At 38.2% G+C, this 19,734-nt stretch overlaps 1 protein-coding gene across 3 annotated transcripts in view; it reads right to left on the bottom strand.

Moving 5' to 3' along the window:
- Window positions 1-19,734, bottom strand: part of LOC117413369 (guanine nucleotide-binding protein G(I)/G(S)/G(O) subunit gamma-12-like) — a 42,293-nt gene that overhangs the window by 21,042 nt on the left and 1,517 nt on the right. Inside the window, exon 2 of one of the 3 annotated variants that reach the window (XM_034022454.3) lies at window positions 7,730-7,804. The exons of the other annotated variants lie outside the window; for them this stretch is intronic. The gene's annotated coding sequence lies outside the window, so the exon portion shown is untranslated. The remainder of the gene's footprint in view (window positions 1-7,729; window positions 7,805-19,734) is intronic. 3 annotated transcript variants of the gene reach the window in all.

Raw genomic sequence — 19,734 nt, 5'->3', positions numbered from 1 at the left:
TATCCAAGAGAGAAATGAGGTGGGAGTAGAATGATGAAAGAATGGGAGTGGCTGTCCCATTCTATTGCCAGATGTCAAAATAATTTCCTCTGTAGGGGATCAAAAACAAAAACTGCAGGGGTATTACACCCACAATTCAAGCGTCACACTGAACAATGAGCAATTATCTGTGCCGAATTAAATCATTTTTAAAAGATTAACAGTGCATGTAATTAAGACAAGCTATATTAACTAAATATTACTTAATTGCAAGTTTATGCACTTTTACTCAATACTATATCAGTGTGCAGAATTGAACCTGCTTAACCACTCCAGTAGAACCAAAAACATTTCAAAAAAGTGTAGTATGATAAAGTATTTAATACGAGAAATGCTCCAAGAATATCATATAGCCCAACACCTGTTAATCTAAAAGTAAAATTCTGAACCAACTACAACTTACAGCTTTAGAAATGTGTTTTCACTTAGTGTACTTATCTGTACACAAAGCTGCAAACCTACAAAAAGTAAACCTTTGTTTTACAAAACATTAGGGGAATTTAAAATATTCTTTAACCACTGCACGGATATTGCAATGTAGAGGGAATACTGTGGAATGAATGGCACCCTCCTCAGAAGTTAAACATTAAAAACTAGCGTGCAACAATAATTCCTATCTTTCACAGGAGTTTGTACTTTAGCACCTCTTACCACGAAACGAAACTTAGCTTTAGGTAAAATGTTAGACACCAAAAACAAAACCAAGAAATGTAAAACGTTTGTGCACTTTCATAAGCTGTCACGTTTCAAAAAGGCAAGCATGCACAGACTAAAATGAGTTAGACAACAGCCCACATCAAACTGAAGAATTTAAAACATGCTCAGCCCACATGTAAAGTTTTTTTTTTCACCCCCCTTTAAAAAATTTGGCAATTAAGACTTCACTTAAGGCTCTGTTCTGCACATTAAACCACAGCCTAGGCTCCACCCCTCAAATACTTTCATGCAAGTGTCAGATAATCCAGTTTTCAAATATTCGTTTTTTTTAGAAATTGGAAATATTCACACAGTAACCGTTACTTAAAGGAAAGGCCTGTCTGTCCTTTTTAATGCAGGTTTTTTCAAAAACTTGGAATTAAATTTAGCTGTTCAAATGATACAGGATGTACTGTACCCCCTATAAATCTGAAACGACTAAATAGGAGACATCACAAAACAAACATGAATTGTTGGCAGTATGATCTGTATCCAATTTGCTGACTTACTTCAGAACAAAATGTAGGCCACACAGGATAACTTCAGTAAGTATCCAAATTGAGGTTAACAAAACAAACAAATAAAACACCTCCTGTGTAAAACTTAGTTCAGAGTCTCAAAAGTTGGTCAAAATAGGTCAATTACACTTTTTTTTCAGCATTAAGTCAAGTCGTGCATGGATCAGTGGCAACTACAACATGTTGCTTACATATTCAGTGTTCCACCACCAACCTATTGGTAATTTAAAAACTGAATGTTCATCAACTTCACTTGTGCATGTGTTACACTTACTGGTCTGTGTATTTTACCAGGCAAGACACAGTACAAGGACATCATATAAAATGGCTTGCATAACAGTACGTGCAGTAGCGAGAGCACGCTGTCCTGTATCCCTTTCATTCTGTTCCCAGGGCAATACACAGCACAACAATACCGTCCACTGTAAGCCTACAGCTGCAAGGATATGAGGGGCAGACTCCTTATTACTGACTGAAGACATTATCTGCTGGAGTTCCAGCTTTATTAATCTTCCTCAATACGTCTAACTCTGTGTCAGTGATCAAACAGAACAGGAAAGAAATGTAATTCGGTTCAGACAGGCCATTTCCTTAACAGTTCGTTCAACTGTGATGAAATCCAAAGTGGCTTTCATGTTTTTTTTGTTCTTTACTACAAAAAGGAGGAGTCATGTTTCAATCATACTTTAAAAGGACACAGAAGATAAATCACACGGCACAGGACACACTCCAAATTACAAGCTAGCTTCTTTAAAAACTAAAGTTTAGAACACATTAAAATAGAAATTATAACCTATCCACACACAATAATGCATGATCAAGATGGGTTGGAACCATATGATTCACATTCCCTTCCATTCAAAATTTTTCATAACATGATGATCACGTATTACATAGGTAGTATGAACTGGGTAACAATCCTGGATGCAGCATTTGCAAACCTGAAGACTGCTAGCTAAAACACATTGCACTGCAGACTTCAAGTCTCAATTTGCATTCCAAAACATATTACAGTACCGTGCATTCGTGTTCTTCAGTGTATGCTTTTATAGGTTTTATTAAGTAAACACCTGCAAAAAGGGAGATTTATTTCCTCATCCTGCAGAAGGAAGAGACAAAGGGGTCATGACCACAATCTGCAAGTGTCTACAAAAGGAAAAACACATGTTCAAGTTCAAAAGAAAAAGGAAGCAGCACAAAACCTGCGCTGGGTCAGATCAGGAACAATTTGCATTTATTCTAATCCTACAGTTTAAACACAAGGCACACACAATTCTCAGAATTTAACTGCATGTAAAAGATTCAGCATGTGCACACAAGCAGTTCCTTTTATTTTTACAATGGTCTTTATACTGCGTAAAACCACTCCTGATAAATCAAGATAAGCTCTTTTGACAGTTGCCAGCAGCAGAACCGAGAACACTTCCTTTAACCGGCATGTTAACTACGGTCCATGACTCTCTTCTCATTGATGAAGACAGCAGCTTTGCCAATGCAGAGACAGGAAGTTCGTAATAAAAGCTGGGCTCGATGGAATGCAGTTCACAACAGAAAACTGCTTGTATTCAAACAGAGCGAATCATGCTCTTCATAATACATAAAAGCTTGCAAAAAGTTGGGGCATAATGGCAACCCTTGCTTTTGTCCACATGCTGAAAAATAATAAAAACTAAAACTTGAAAGACCTGACTTAAAAGAACTATATCAATCTGCAAGACAAATAAGGTTTAAAATGTCATTTAAATGGCAACATGCAGGATTACTACTTCCTGGGCACAAAGATGACTTGTACAGCTTGCCATTTGTCTTGCGAGAGCAGGAATCAGGAACACTGTTAAAATAAAGACTAACCGGCACACAAACACACACACACTGGAGACAGATTTACATCTCTATAGACAGAAAGCTTTGGCTAAAACAGAACAATGCTGTGTTATTTAAGTTCGCACAGATAGCATTATAAATAATAAATACAGGTCTTGGTCATCCCTTTGTAAATCTAGTATTGACTTACAGAACTCAGATTGAACACAGAAACCAGATAGACATGCTTGCTTTGAATGTAAAAAGTACAGATTCACCAAAACATCCACAGTGGTAATGGGGGCTTGGCAATTTAACCTATCGCAGGCTGAGCAGAAACTCCATTCTTCAATGTAAAAGAGGTAGAGCATTAAAAGAAGGACACGCCAACCTGTAACCCACAACAGGTCATTTGAGTTCAACAGGAATGTTCCCAGCTAATGAGTGCAATATTGAAAATGCAATCAAGTTAATCTCTCATACGAACTGTACAGTCTTAAAAAAGCCATTTAACAATATCTGGTGGGTTTGTTCTTCAAACAAGGATAATCCTCCATGCAAACTAGAACAGTTAATTACATTCTGCTCTAGTCATAAAATTGTTAATTAAGCATAAGCCATTATTAAAGACCATTTTATATCTTAGACTCGCAGTAATAGGATATCTTGCATCCCCATCATTACACATTAGTGCTTTATATCTACCAGCTATCCCAACTGTAAAACAGTTATACACAAACCCTTCTTAACTGCAATACACCTTCACTCAAACGTGTTCTGGACACCTGTCAGCCAGGTGAAAGGAGCATTGTGCGACACCTGTGGTGAAGTCTTACTCACATGCTTCCACACCAATTACACTGGCTCACAGACAATAGATACTTAAATACATGCAATTTACCACCAACACCATGAAACCAGGCATCTGCACAGTCGTCAGTTCTGAAAAACCCCTAGTACGATGAAAACAATGGATTTTTGCTGCTAGACAGCTCCCGCTTGTGCACAGAAAGATCTAATTAATTATAAAACTGAACAGGTTAAATTTGAGTAAAAAGACATCTACCTTTTTAAAAGATATCCATGTATTGCTGCATACAGTATTATAGTTCTATTTTGTTTGAGTGCCTTTACAGTATAACTAAACTGACTTTCGATAATAAGGAATGGATAATTACTTTTGTGGTACCAATATGAAAAGCTAAAATCACAGTGTAGTATACAGAATTCATTTTAAAATAAATAAAGTTAGAAACATTTCCGCCTCATTTCTTGTTACTATTACTGGCACAGACCAAAAGACCAACCAGTGCATAACAGGTGCAGAGTACAACCTTCTTAAATAAACAAAGCTAACTCAGTAATTCAATAACCCAAAGACCTAGAGTGTGATGGGATTTGCATATATTGCAGATCCCTTGCACTTGAATGACATTTCACCTTAATTTCACTGATGTTTCATCCTCACATGATCTTTTACAACTGGAAAAGCAAAACACGCCATCTAGTGGTTTGCAGAAAGAACAAAAAATAATTATAAAAAAACCCTTTACTTGAATGACACTATCTAAATATGCATTACATGAGTTGAACAAGATTGGGGATGTCAATCAAGTTTTCAACATGTGTTGAGCATGCATTATTTGAGGTAGTGTGAATAGGGTATTTGGCCAACCAGATTGTGGAATAAGTTTTATTGGGTTGCATCGAATCCTGAGAGAATGAACAGTATTTCCCCAAGTCAGATACTTGGGAGAATCCCAACATAAAAACAGGAGAGACACACTGGCTAGCATAACAAACAGGCAGTGCTATTTCTGAACAGGAGAACACACTGTTCCTGCCATCGTGATACATGATAAACCATGCTGTGGTTTACTGCACACGCCAAACACAATGGTAATTTACCATGCAACCAGAGATATGGAAGAGTAGTTCTGGGAAACTGCTGCTCTGACATGGAAGTTAAAAGAACCTGTTCAGCAGAACAAGGAGCAGGGGACACACACACACACGCACGCACACCATCACCTGATTGAAAAACACAAATGCAATCCTTTCAGCATTTAACAATGCAAGCCTTCATTTTATTACCCTGCTGATCATGTGCCAAGTTAGCAGAAGCCAGTGTGGATTAACTGCATTCATACTGGCAGCTAAACACTTTCACAATAGGCATTGTTACATTAGCATAAAAGCAGGGCAGCAAATGAATCACCGGGAAAAAAAATAAATAAATAATAAAAAAAAAAAAGTTCCAGCAGTTTGACAAGCGTCAGCTTCACTCATACAGAAATGGGTCCTAACGTACCACAGCAAAATAGATCTAAAATCATAAAATAGTGAAAGCTGCAGCTTACTCAAGCAATTTGAAAGATAAAACAATACAAATTGAATACCGGTACTTGGATAACTGAATACTTCATTGTACAGTACAACTGTCCTGAGAACCACTTATTTTCAGGGGTACTCCCAGGTTAACAATGAATAGGTGCATCATGTAATCCAGTGCTATAAAACAAACACTCTTAAAGCACAGCTGGTTATCCCTGCAGAGACAGGTTGAGGAATTCAATCCCTACATGACTTCACAGAAAGACTGCTTTAGGAGAACTAATTTAAATAGTAAAAACTTGGGCATACATTTACAGAAGCACATTCAGCTGGTGTGCTGTACTGAGTGGAGCTCTCATCTTTCCAGTGCTACTAAAGCAATCTACAGTTTTAGGAGTGATCTTTCCTACACCTGTATACTTTGTGTTTAGAGCGGGGAATGTTTTATTTTAGTGCCTGCAAACAATCAGTATCCATGGTTCCACCAGTAACAATTACATTAACAGACCCAATTTTCTGCTGTCAATCTGTATCAACTAACACAGCTGAAGCAGGCAGCCCCAGTCTTATTGTTAACTACCTCACAGATAATTCATATCTGAAGCAACTTGTGGTTCCCTTGTGAATGCTGTCTCGCAGGAATGTCAGTGAGAAATGGTGTTTTTCAACACCCATCTTTACTGTGTTAACACCAAGGGAGTGAATTAAATTCAAGCTAAAAATCAGTCAGGATGGGAACAGCATAAAATGACCCTCTGAAGCCAACATCAGAACCCTTTTCATTAAAAATGTAAAGAGTAGGGTTGGGGGGGAAACAGTAGTTCACAGCAATGTGGAGTTTGCATTGATCACACATTTGTAAATCGAACCAGAAAAGCCATTCTTGACGAGAGTGAAGCAGTGGGTCTGACCCTTGTGCGACCCCACACAGCACTAAACCTCAATCGGATGTTAAACAAGTTGGGTGTTGAGTTACATCATCTCCTCCGTATACCCACTCCCCTCACTATAACAATGCCTGTTGAGGTATTTAAAGAATCCCTAAACAGGATCTCCACAAGAGGGAGATGCAAGCAAACACTAGCCTCAAAAAAGTCTGGCTTTTAAAACTTAGCAGTACATTACCTTATAATATATATATATATATATATATATATATATTATATTAAAAAAAACATATATATTATATATATACACACACACACAGCTACACTTAATCCGATGCATCTAACATCATCAGATCTAAAACACAAAGCATATCCAAAACGTACCATTTCCAAGATGGTAGATTTATCTCTCACGGCTGTTTTTAAAACTTCACTCAAACTTGTGGCATTCTGCTCTACAAAGAATTGTAGATAACAGCTGAATACGAACAGATCTGGCAGTAAAGACGTGTGTTAATAACACATGCCACAATAAAACTTTAAACTACAAAATCAGATCCATTAGCAGCAAGCCAAAGGACATCTGTTGATACATCCAGCTTCTGTAACAGGAGCTTCCCTGTGTGCAAGTTTAACAAAATTCAACAAGCACTTCTCTCTAAGACATTTAATAACAAAAGTGTGACATGCCTACGTACTCTATTAACAGACAGGCAGGCACCTTATAATCTCAGTATTCTGATCAATTGTGCAAAAGAATACTCAACATCATCTTTTCCTATGAGGTCTGGATTCATTTATATAAAAAAGGAACCAGGGTTGGGGTCAACTGTTTTTCAATTCCATTTTAAAATCAGTTCCACATTCGAATTCCAATTCCTTCGATGAAATTGGAATTGATATTTTAGAGCCATAGTAATTGCGATTGTTCACCTGTTTTCATTTTAAGCCAATTGAACTGACCAACAGTAATTTCAATTTAAGGTCATTTGTTGCCACTGTGAGAAGCTCATTTTAACAGAACACTGCCATTTTGATCAATGTTGTGTTGGAATTGATTAAAAGGGAATGACCAACCCTGAAAGGTATTAATATTGCTAGGAGCCAGGCAGAAACAGGAAATAAACGCAGTAACAGAAAACCTTCCAAAAGGGTTTATAATACAATTACATGGTAAACTGATGAATGTATCACTCATCACCGACACATCTCTCTGTAATTTATCAGGTCTTGGAGCCTCAGGTGTGGCAATATGCCCATTTATAAGTTTTCTTGCATGGATTTTTGTTTGTTTTAAAGCTTGTCAGGCTTCTTAACATCTTGATGGATTAAATGAAAAGAAAGGCAATGCAGAATGGCTAGATTAACAATGCAGACATTTTGTATGGTTTATTTATTTCAAAACTCAACTATTATGTTAATCATTTCAAATAAAATTAAGAAATCCCTAACCTTTTTTTTGTGGACACCTGGAAAAATCAAGACCCTTTTTTTAAAATCTTCTTTGCCTCAATGCAACAGAATGACCTGGAAAGAAGAAACACAAGCTGTAAGAGAGGCACACAAGCAAACTGCAATGCTAGAATTGTGTGGCAATACAACACATACAGATCACTTTACAAAAAAACATATACTGTATTCATTCTAGTGACAAAAGGTTTTAAACCTAGATGGAAAAAACATAAATAGTATCTGCATTCCAAATAAACTGAGGAACATAATCAAGACAGGAAAAAGTCTGCACTTACTACAGGATTTTAAACAAGAACTTTCCTTAAATCCACAGCTTTCATCACCACTAAATAACCTGGATATTTGGCAACCTACAATTAGCTACTTGACAGCTAGACAGTTTCCTTTTCAGCATCGATTCCTGGAATCCATTATCTGTACTGATCTTTCTTGCAGCTTGCATTGCCTTTACCTCGTCCATACAACTAGAAGTTGTTAGTATAGACGTGACGGGTCAAAAGACGGCTTTCACTGGCTGATGTTCTGCAATTGTAAATAGTATTTCTCAGGGGGTAATAGCCATTGAGCATCTTATTAAAATGATACCATCAATTATAACAAATCTCAATTTCTTCTGCATTACAATCTTGTGATCTTTCTGCCCCATATTCACATTCGTTCACTTGCACCTGGAGTGTCTACACGAGTTTATTGGCCGACAATCTAATGCAATTCAAATGGAGAGTGACAGGGCTTCTCACCCAAGAAATGAGGTTTCCTGAACTGAATTGCAAACAGCAAGGGAGAAACAGCCTGGGTGCATCCTCTTAGTCATGGAATGAGACTCACAGAGAAACAAAGAAAGGACAATCTAGGAAGAGAGAACTTGACAGCTCAGAGCTCAGCCTGCGGAGAGCATTAACCAGCACTGTCCACAAGGGGGCTGCTACAGCACCTGTATTCCCACTGTCTCCCAGCAGGGGGCCCCAAAGGCAAAACGGTCAGTGCATAGACAGATCCAGGGGAAATACATGCAAGATGTTTGTTTTAAAAAAAGGAATATCATCAATCAATTCTTTGAAGAACTGAATATTTACTCAAATACAAAACAGGTATTAATAGGGAAAAGAAGAGAGATTAAGAAATACGTGAAGAGCCAAAACAAACCTCTTTAAGGGTACTAAAAGCACTCTTCCTGGTAGATTGGCTTTTCTTAAATTTTACTTTACGTCAGCAGTCGTGTTTTATTTGCCTTCTTATTTCTGGAGTGTTCTGGCAAACCAATGCTGTGAAGCCGTGGTGCACGTAATTTAAAAAGCAGGAAACTACTAGCAAATGTCACTCAGGTTCATTCCACTGCAAATTCCTTCATCCTGTCTGTTATAGGGACAGGAGCTCCTGGTTGGAAACTGGTTTCTTCAACTACACCCACTGAAGCTGGAAGCCACAAAGTTGGGTTAAAAACAGCTGCCCAACTACCCCTCTATACTGTACCTCTATTCACTCTCTTTATAGTGAAGCAGGCAAGAGTTTGGCAGAATCTACTAGGTACAGTCTGACAGTAGAATTACTATTTGTAGAATGAATACATTTTTCAATAGTTTAGCTTTCATTAATTTCTTGTTACCAGAAAAGCAGAAACACCAAGATGGACCACAGCCCAGCAAAACAGGCTAACACAGTTCTGGGATTAATAGGGAGATTACTGTGCTTGTACAGACCCAAAAGACCATTTTTCAGCTAAATTGATTTTCCATAGGTTTATGAGTCAGCTTGATATGGCCTTGTAAAGCGAGCAGGCTCGCCAGTTTACTCAGCATGAGTTTACAATACGGTTGCCAAGGATTATGATGTGATAAAAACAAGCAGTGCAGCACTGAAAGGAGAAAAAAAGGAAGTGGAAAATGTAGTTAAAACTACGTAGTCAGTCGCAAAACAAGTAGTGCCTGTGTATGGTAATGTAATAAACATTAATATATAGGCATTTCACGCATAATAGCACAGTCGTTTCAATCCCCTACATCTGTTTTTAAGAAACAGCTTTTTAAAAAGGTCATTTAGAGGCGGATTCCTTCTGAATATACTGCACCCCTTAATTACAGAGTGTTCTATTTCATCATACAATCAAACTTCCAGATAAACCTGTACTACCTGTTAATAACCTTTAAAACAACGCAAGTGTTGGATTTTATTTACTGAAGCCACCAAATATCAAGATTCAATCTCAAGTGTTTGGCACCTCATCAGTGTAAGCACATTTCAGTATTATACAGTAGCTGTGTTGTGTCATGATATTACTAAACATCCAGTTTGAATATTGATAAATCAAAGTAATTACCCTGCTTGAACCGGTTATACCCGATAGACTATTTCTTTTCAGCCTCATTCTCTGTTATTGCTTGTAAGGAAAGAGTCAGGTTTCGTTTTGAAGACGCAGTGAGCCAGTGTACCAGGAGGCCCCATCGCAATCTAAAAATCAAAAAGCCTTCAAAACACACACTCATTATAACCTTAAACAAGGACAGAAAATGTTGTGCAATATTGCTAGGCAACAAGCAGAAAACACTACACAGTAAAAGAAGACCAGACTCTGGCTAAAATCAGCTTGAACAAAATCAGGTAAACTGCTGTCCACATTTTTATTTCCTGTATTTATTCAAAAATATGAAGCAATGAACCAGAGTAAAAGGATGAGTGTGAACATTTGATAACTCCAATTACCAAGATAAATGTCAGACTTGTCTTTAACAAGGTTGTACTCTGTCAATGGCCAGTAATGCTAATGCTTCGACAGGTCTGGACAGGGTGACTAAGGAAGCTGTCATCTAAGGCAGGTTTTAAATCCTGGTCCACTGATTCCAACAAATTTCATTTCAATTTATATATATATATATTTATATATAAAATATGATTTGATGCTACTTCCTCTGAAGTACCTGAAGTGGATGCACAAGAACATATCTGACACTGAACATTATTATTATTATTTGTTTATTTAGCAGACGCCTTTATCCAAGGCGACTTACAGAGACTAGGGTGTGTGAACTATGCATCAGCTGCAGAGTCACTTACAATTACATCTCACCTGAAAGACAGAGCACAAGGAGGTTAAGTGACTTGCTCAGGGTCACACAATGTCAGTGGCTGAGGTGGGATTTGAACCGGCGACCTCCTGGTTACAAGCCCTTTTCTTTAACCACTGGACCACACAGCTGACGATTGTGAGCAAAATGAATGCCAGCTGCAAGTCACCGTCAGTAATGGACAAAGAGTGCTGCGATTAAAAGAAAACTGCTTGTGTTTCTTTGCCCTTGCTAAATAAATAACCAAGCAAGTTCAGGAACCAATATCAAAGAGGTTCTGCAGATAGATAGATAGAATTAACCTTTCTGCTCCATCAACAGCTTCCAACAACCTCAGTATCCAGCACAGACATCCCTTTATTGGAGAGTCGCTGGTCATCACTGAATCAATAATTAAAATTCAGCACTAGAGAAGTACACAGAGCTACCAGGCCAGGTTGTTTAATTTGAAGATTACATTAAAACCAAGCTGGCATTACATAGTTTAACAGGTACTGTACCAAACTATTTCAACATGTGGTGTAGACTGCAGTAAGGAACACACAGTCCTCTGAAGAGTGCAAGGATGGAGCAGCTTTAACTAGTGCACACTCAGGAGGGTTTTCATAATCTCTTAAGAATTTGTATTTCTGGAAATTCAGACACGATCAGTGCATAAGATTTTTTTTTCTTGTCTATAATCTGCTGCAAACTAACTTACCTACTACTATTGGTAATAGTGCCTTTTGTTTACATTTTAACATGGCGAGTACATTATTTTAATGCAAGTCAAAGGCTAACCCAACAGTTAATTTGCAATCATTTAAAAGGTTAGTACGTTGCTCCCTTCTCAAATCTCATCTTTAAAAAAAATAATAAATAAATAAATAAAAACTGGGGTTAACAGCAAAACAAATGCGCAGAACATGTGGTAAGCAGTGTGTTCTTATCAATTACTGATTAATCAGAATGCTCAGCACTATCAATTTCCCCATCAGCTCAGTTGTCTTGGCTCCAACACTGGCTTCAAGATCCTTCTCTATTTAAAGCAAAGTGAAACATCTGCTCTTCAAACATATCAGAATAAGCCTGAACAACACTGTGCAGCAGGCTGCAGTAAACAAAGTTACTCTTCTACAGAATCACAGAACAGGAATTAAACACCCAGCTGCAGAAATAAGAACAGCTATAGAAAATGTTCATAAAGTACCGAGTATATTAATTATCATACCAATCTCACTATCAGATATCGTATTTCAAAGTGAAAATAAATGTTTACTGTTTCTTTCAAAACAGCCTGTTTGAGAGCTATGGAAGGGAATTATTACCATCACTGTACTGCTCAAAGTAATCCCTGCTATGTAATGGTCTTACATTTGCCCTTCATTAAGGGTCAGTTGAATGGACTTCCTGGAGGCCTTTGTAAAGAATCAGCAAACTCCACTAAGAGATTACGCTTGTATCTATGTTGGCTGTAGAATGCCAGAGCACTACAGTACTGTGTAAACAAAAATGAAGTTCATGGAAAAGGCAAGACTGAGGCATTGTAGGGTCAAACAGTGGGATCCATAACCAACCGTTTCTAATACATTTCACAGTATGAGTTTCTGGAAAGACAGGGAAGAGACTGGACCTATCATTAGGATGATAGCTCCAATATATCTTTTCTGCCTCTCAAAACTGTGATGTCACCAGAGAGGCCCGGCTCACTTAACCAAGGAAATGCATCCTTCCTCTTAATTTACTGAGAAAGAAATCCATTCAGGGAAAGCCTATAGAAATCACTCCTTCGTTACTTTTTGACCCCCAGTTCCCCAAATTGTTTTTTTTATCAAGTGTTGGTAGTGAATAGCAAGTCCAGTTTTACAAGTTGGCCAAATATCACTACCAACTTCTTATGAGATTGTTTAGATCATCTGTTTTCTGTGCTGGATGCAGTGGTGTTGCAAACCCAGTCACTCTGTCTGTTGCTGCCTTGCCCCACAGTACGAAGCCTTGGTGTACTTCTTGACAGCAACCTCTCCTTTGATGCCCACATCTCCTCTGTGGTCAAATCTTCCGTCTACCATCTTCAAAACATCTCTAAAGTCCGTCCCTACCTTTCCTTCCCAGATGCGGAGATACTTTGTCATGCATTTGTCTCCTCTCGACCCCTGCAACTCTCTATATGGTGGTCTCCCGGCACGCACCATAAACCGACTGCAGCTAGTCCAGAATGCCGCTGCCAGGATCCTTACCAGATGTAAAAAAATGTGATCACATAACCCCACCGTCTTGCCAAGCTGCACTGGCTACCTGTAAAGTTTAGGATTATTTTCAAAAAACTCTCCTGCTCACCTACAATGCCCTTCATCACACAGGTCCCGAGTACCACCTCAACCTGCTGACCCGCTATGTCCCTGCCTGCAAGCTGAGGTCCTCCGACTGGCCTGCTTGTTATCCCCAAACAAAAGTGCACCACACTTGGAGAATGCTCACTTAGCTTCATGGCTCCGACTCTTTGGAACTCTCTCCCAGCTTTGGTGCGTGACGCTCCCACCGTGGTCGCTTTAAATCAACTCTCAAGACCCACCTGTTCTCCCTCTTTCCATGCTCTTTAAGCCTGATATCTACTATTAGCTGCTATGTTGCTGCTACTATTTCATGTATTATGCTACTATCATGTATTATGTACTTTTCACTGTATTTAATGTATTATACATTGTGTTTTACTGTATAGCATGTATTATGCATTTCTCTATATTTAAAGTATGAATTTTCTTGTTATTGCATCTTGTAAAGCACTTTGTGATGGTGGTCCACTATGAAAGGCACTATATAAAATAAAGATTGATGGATTACACAACACGTTATTGGCATGGCACATAATGTAAAGCTATGCACAGCAGATTATTTTTTTATCATGTGAAGTTCAGATGCCAATTTGATAAAGAAAAAGACTACTTCAATGAAATTAGCTGTGACTAAAAACTTTGATTGCCTCGATTGATACGCACAACAACTTCTTGTTAGATTTCACAGTTGTCAGAGGTCTGACTGTAATGCAAATGAGCTGCTAAATAAACAGTTTTTTAAATGTCTATTTCCCCGACATATTGCTTGTGGAAAGCGGTGATGGTAGATACAGAGTTTTCTCTTTTGTAAATTGTATGCACCACAGCAACTGTTCCAGAGACTGCTTTCAATATCAAATTATCACATTGACGCTCTTTCCCTGGTTGCCTAAATGTTATCAGCTTCTAGACGTCAAATCTAATTCAAAACTATCAGCAGAATTAACAAGCACCAGAATCAAAGCTCACTGAAGGCAATGCTATTTATAGCGCCTCTCCATTCACATCTCCAAACAAGCTTCGACCGCACTTCACGTGCAGAAAGAATGAATCAGCCTGCCGCGCTACAGCTACCACACTGATTCAGACAGCACACCACTAGACTTCTCTGTGTGATACTTTCCATAAGACAACAATGGACATCATCAAAATCAGACATCATGCTGTCATCCAAAAATAAATTCTTCAATCACAATTTGATGAGCGGCTCTGAAGAAAATGGTAGCAAAGAAATTGTCAATATGACCTAAAGTCTGACCGACTATGAGCATTATAAAAGAATATCCGCACTAAGCTTTATTACAACAGAATGCCCGGTTCAAGATATCTCTAAAAATGCAAGAGTAACATGATTCAGAGGCTTTGCAAATCATTAAAGAGCCATGTTTAAATGCAGCCACAACTCAGCAGGCAATCTGATCATTTTTTTATTTGGTCCCAACTATTATTTTGAGTAATACAAGAAGTTGAAATGTGGATTTGAAAGGTTGCCATTGAAGCAGGGCAATCATGCCTATTCCTCTGTGTGCAATAGTAGTCTCCCCATGAACTGCAACAAATCACAAATAAATATTTAACCACTGACCCCTTTCCTCCATTCACGTTCAGTACCCTGGGGAAGCAAGAGTAAGGTTTACCAAAAGTAAACATAACATTTGCAAAGTCTTATTAAAAAAAGCTTAGCAAATAAGACAGTTTCTTCCTGCACACTGCGAGAAGGGTTTCCTAAAGGCTAGTTTGCTTAAGACTTAGTAGTAATGACATTTAAACCACAGTGCACATTTGTAAACAAATAGTATCCAAGCCAATCAGAATCAATAATGTTTACAGAGGCAAGGGAGCATATGGACCTTCAAAACAGGAATCTATTTAGGCACTACCGTCAGGCAACTGCACACAGTTTCATATATATATATATTAAATCTGGAACAGAAGATACAGTTGAATCACCGATCCCTTACATAGGCAAGTAATCAAAATATAAAACACGTCTTATGGCAAACTGAACATTGCAGGTTACACCCTACAAGGGCAACAGTATTCTAAAATCTAAATGTAACACTGTACTTGCACTGTCTGATTATTAAGCCATTACGAGGAGACCGAAATCTTTCAGGTCACACTTCACAGATGTAAAGGATTACTTGATCCGGATTAGTTCTTATTCCGCTTGTGTTCCCGTGAGAAGCTACGTCTAAAGCAACAGACATGGTATATACATTTAGCAATATGGTTCAAAGAGCTTTAAAAATGAGAAGACTGCTTATTTTATTGGAAAATAACCAGGGAAAGCTTGTTCAGTATTTCTGGAATGCTTTAAAAAAAAAAAAAAAAAAAAAAAAAAAGGGGCCAAAACTTCAAAGAATTCATAATGTTTATAACATTAGGCAAGTTACAGTGACAACACACACATACAAAAAAAAAAAAAAAAATCTACAAATCCAATCAGGGTATCCAAATACATACCCCTCCCCCAGCACACATATAACCACCACTTTCCAGACGCAAGATGCAGGTCACCATGTAACCTGCATCCACAGCATGCAGAACGGAATCTCATGACAAATCCCAATACAACAACCAATTAACATATACCCTTCAATAAGTTTGTTAACAGCAATGTGAAAGAATTTTGTATTTGATATTTTACAGTCAAATGTTGTGGGTTTTCTGGCTTACTACAACTGTCCAAATAGGACTAGCTGCTGACATACAGTACTGTGTGGCCAGTTACAAGAGAGATTTACATACTGTCTATGCAAAAATACTGTACATACAGTACAACTAGCTCAGCAACCTAATTATGTATTCCATCAATGTACACAGGCAGCTCCCTACTTGCCTGCAGTACCTCAGTATCCTGAAAGCAGCAAGCCCACTGAACACACTGCCATTCGGATCAGAAATCAAAACAATTATCATCATGTGGAACAAGATAACCCAGCAAGTGTTGCCTAAAAACCCTTGGGTAGCTGAACGTTTCCCCAATCTCAGCAATGAGATGCACACTATTGTGTGATGGGGGAAGCAATACTATTGCAAGAAATACTTGAATAGCCAGAAACTGGCCGCAGCTTTGTACTGTTGTTCTGTAAACACAGTGGAATAAACCAAAGCCACAAACTAGGAACTACTGTACCATGACAGAATGTAAGCAATGTACTGGGGTAGTGCTGGTGTGTTGGCTAAAACTCACTTGCAGTGTAACAAACCAAGGCAATCCAGATGGCTTATTCAAAAGACTTATCTACAGTTCATGGATTATACTGCGAGTCACACATATAGTAAGATAGGGATTTATAGGATATAAATCAAACCATATACGCAGTCTGTATTAAAATGGATTGGCAAAAGAGTACACACTCAAAGTAAGTTGCATTATATATTTAACAAGGGACACGGGTTACAGGGAGAGAGCTCACAGTACACCAACACAAACATACAACAAACAAAAGAAAAGGCAGTACAAAATTGTGAGCACACAGAAAATTGAGAATACAGAGGCCCATTCACACTATTAACATGGTTTTGATTTCAACAGAGGTAACCCAGCTTTTAAAAATGCAACTTCTTCTCTCGCAACATTATTACTGGTCCTATTTATCTTGTGTGGTAGAAAAGTAAAAACATTAATTCTTTCAAAACAAAAAAAAAGGATGCTGGAAAAGATTTCACTGAAATAGTAACATATCCTCTGGTTAAATCACTCCAGCGTTCATATTTATACATTCTCTAAATGCATTTCTTTTTTAGTAACTATGATTTCACTGCTAATGCCAATCCATCCCTCATGTTGTGCTGGTCCAACAGGGTAGCCAAGGCAACACAGCACTTATCACAAAACTGTTGTTTCAAACCAGGCATCCATGTGAGTGCAGCGTTGTAAAATATCAGCCATAAAATGGTTCCTATTATTTGTACTATACGGACGACTGGATTACAGAATACAGCTGCATAGAGAGTATAAAGCCAATGTGTCATCATCCGAAAACCAAAAACTAACCACAACATCCGCCTTAGCTATCAGGTCAAAGTGAAGGGTAACATTAAAAAAGTTACATAACACTGGAAGTACAATGTTCAAATGGTGTATGAAATATTACCAGTTGAAACATAGGTGATAGCAGGGCAACAACATACTGTACAAGCTTTCCTCCGGGGGTGTGTGTGGAGACAGTACAGGGGTGTGAAATTGCATAGACCATCTGCATCACATTTGGAGAACGCAGGAATAAGCAAGTGGAAGTCATCAGAAGAACCTGCACTTTACAAAGCGCTAAAACAGCGACTCCACTAATTCCTTCCCGTATGTCTTTGGTTAATGACGATACGAAGAGCTAGCGAGGGGAACGTTTGGAAAATCGTGTTTTATTTACACCGGGTGACCCTAATTAAATGTTTGCACCAATAATTTCTATTCAAGACACAGCAGTGTAACTTCAGAATTGCACAGTGCAGCTTTGCGTTTGTAAACAAAGTGAAACAGCGAAGGCCTTTCACTTGAGACATGCGACGCAAACTGGTGCTGCCTGCTGATTGAGCATCATGCTGCTACACTACCTGCTTTTCCAGCTGAGCTACACTGGGGTAGGATGCTGTGTGTTTGGCATGGCTCAATCCTGCATGGGAATTTAAAGTAAGAGAAAAGGGCATCTTGCCAAGGAATGTCTTTAAATACAAATTACATTTATAAAACAGAAGCCGTAAACAAGGCTGTCTAGCGCAATCTTACGAGCACTAATTAGAACAGAGGGGTGTAATGACGTCAGGCAAGGTTTTCTAACGCAGTGGAGTATTTTATAGAGTGCTTTTAAAGCAAATATACACAAGTTTGGATTTTATTTCACAGCTTAGTTAACTACAAAAGTAATTTCATAATTAGATCATGAAATGCTATTCTACAAAAAAAATGTTTACAAAAATGTCCCTCTACAGATTTAATTAATACATATTAAAATAATTTAGCTCCTCTCACTTAAACTTAGCAAATGTACGGTATATGCTCTCTTTTGTACTCTGTCTAAACTAGTGTTTATCCAAACAGGTTTGAGAGCTCTAGCATTGAAAAGCGTTAGTATTCAACGCAGGGCAGTAAACATCCTGGCTTTTTAAACCGGATCTCATTTTGGAATCCACGAGGTGCTGTGTTGCTAAGCAGATGCGGCGCTTGGTCTAAAGGAAAGCAATTCTGTGAATTTTAAACATTTTTTTTTTCTTTCTTACATTTTACTTGTGATGTAAACACAATAGTCCATGATGTTCATAGAGCAGGCGTGTCTGTGCTTCAGTTACAGCATTAAAAAAGGCATGCTGTCTGGACTTGTCTTTTTTTCTAATATTGAGCACTCTCATTTACTCTCATTGTGTGCAGTTTCCTTAGCTACTCCCTAGCTGTAAACTGCAAATTACATGATCAAATTCTTTATGTTGCACACCCATACAGGGAGGAATACTGTATTCAAGCACCAAACACTTGTGCCAAGAATACAGGGTAGTGAAAACAGAACTGCTCTCTTTGTACATTCAATAGAACGCAAGGGTTTTTTAATTCTAGATTTACATCCTGAATAAAACACAGCATCTTATTCTAAAACCCTTTCCAGACACTGTCTCTAATGACAGGCTTTTGAATTTACTGTGGTGTTTCAGAACACCTTCTAATGCAATTTATACAGCAGATTATAAATCTTATACAAACCGATCTCTGCTATGGAGGTTACACCACGTCTTATCCTGTTTACAGTACCCACCTCGGACATCGATAATACAGCGCACTTGTGAGGTTAAAAAAACATCACATTTTATCTTTAACAGCGAATTTTGTTTTTGTGAGTTAGAAGGTAATGCCTCGTGTGTAGAGAGACTCTTATTATATACATCATTTTGGACAGTTTGACCTAGGGACAGTCCTGAATAGTTGAATAGTCGACGAGTGGAAAAGAAAAGTGGCAGGTGGTGACATGCAGTGTGGCTGGGTTGACAACGTTTTAAATAAACCATGAGTTAAGGTTTTGTGACCCCGTTTTGCTTTAAAATCCTCCTTGGCTTTAGAGTCTTTAGAGGTTTCAGTTTTTATTTTCAATACCGTCATTTGCTTTTTGGTCTAAAACCTCAATGACCATGTCCCTATTAAATTAATTCACAGCATGGTGAAGTCCTGCACTCTGATTGGCTGGGAACAGTTGTGGTCAGCCCAAAGTGGAGAACAGTAAAGCAAACAATCAAACTGGACCTGGGGGGGGGGGGGGGGGGGGGGATATACACTGTTACAAACAAGCATAGAGGGCTGTGGAATCACCCATATATCTGATATACAATTTCGCTAGACAACAGTCTATTTTCTCACGACTGTCAAATTTAAAGCAAATTGCTTTCTTTATTTGTATTCTTTAGTTTCTCGGTTTTTCTACAGAATACTGCAGTTTAAATTCCTGGTTGCCAAAAAGTTACATATTTCTGTTGGTTTTGCTTCTAGTCACCTAATCAGAAATCATAATTAGTTTGTTCCTTGGGAAGTATCTTCCTAAATACACCCCCCCCCCCCCCCCTTTTTTTTTTTTTTTTTTAATACCACTTTTGCCGATTCATTTGTATCTGAAAAGCAAACTGT

This window comes from Acipenser ruthenus, chromosome 10 (genome assembly GCF_902713425.1).
Source record: "Acipenser ruthenus chromosome 10, fAciRut3.2 maternal haplotype, whole genome shotgun sequence".
Classification (NCBI taxonomy): Eukaryota; Metazoa; Chordata; class Actinopteri; order Acipenseriformes; family Acipenseridae; genus Acipenser; species Acipenser ruthenus.
Note: the sequence above shows the minus strand (reverse complement) of the source record. Positions and strands in the feature narration are given on the sequence as shown.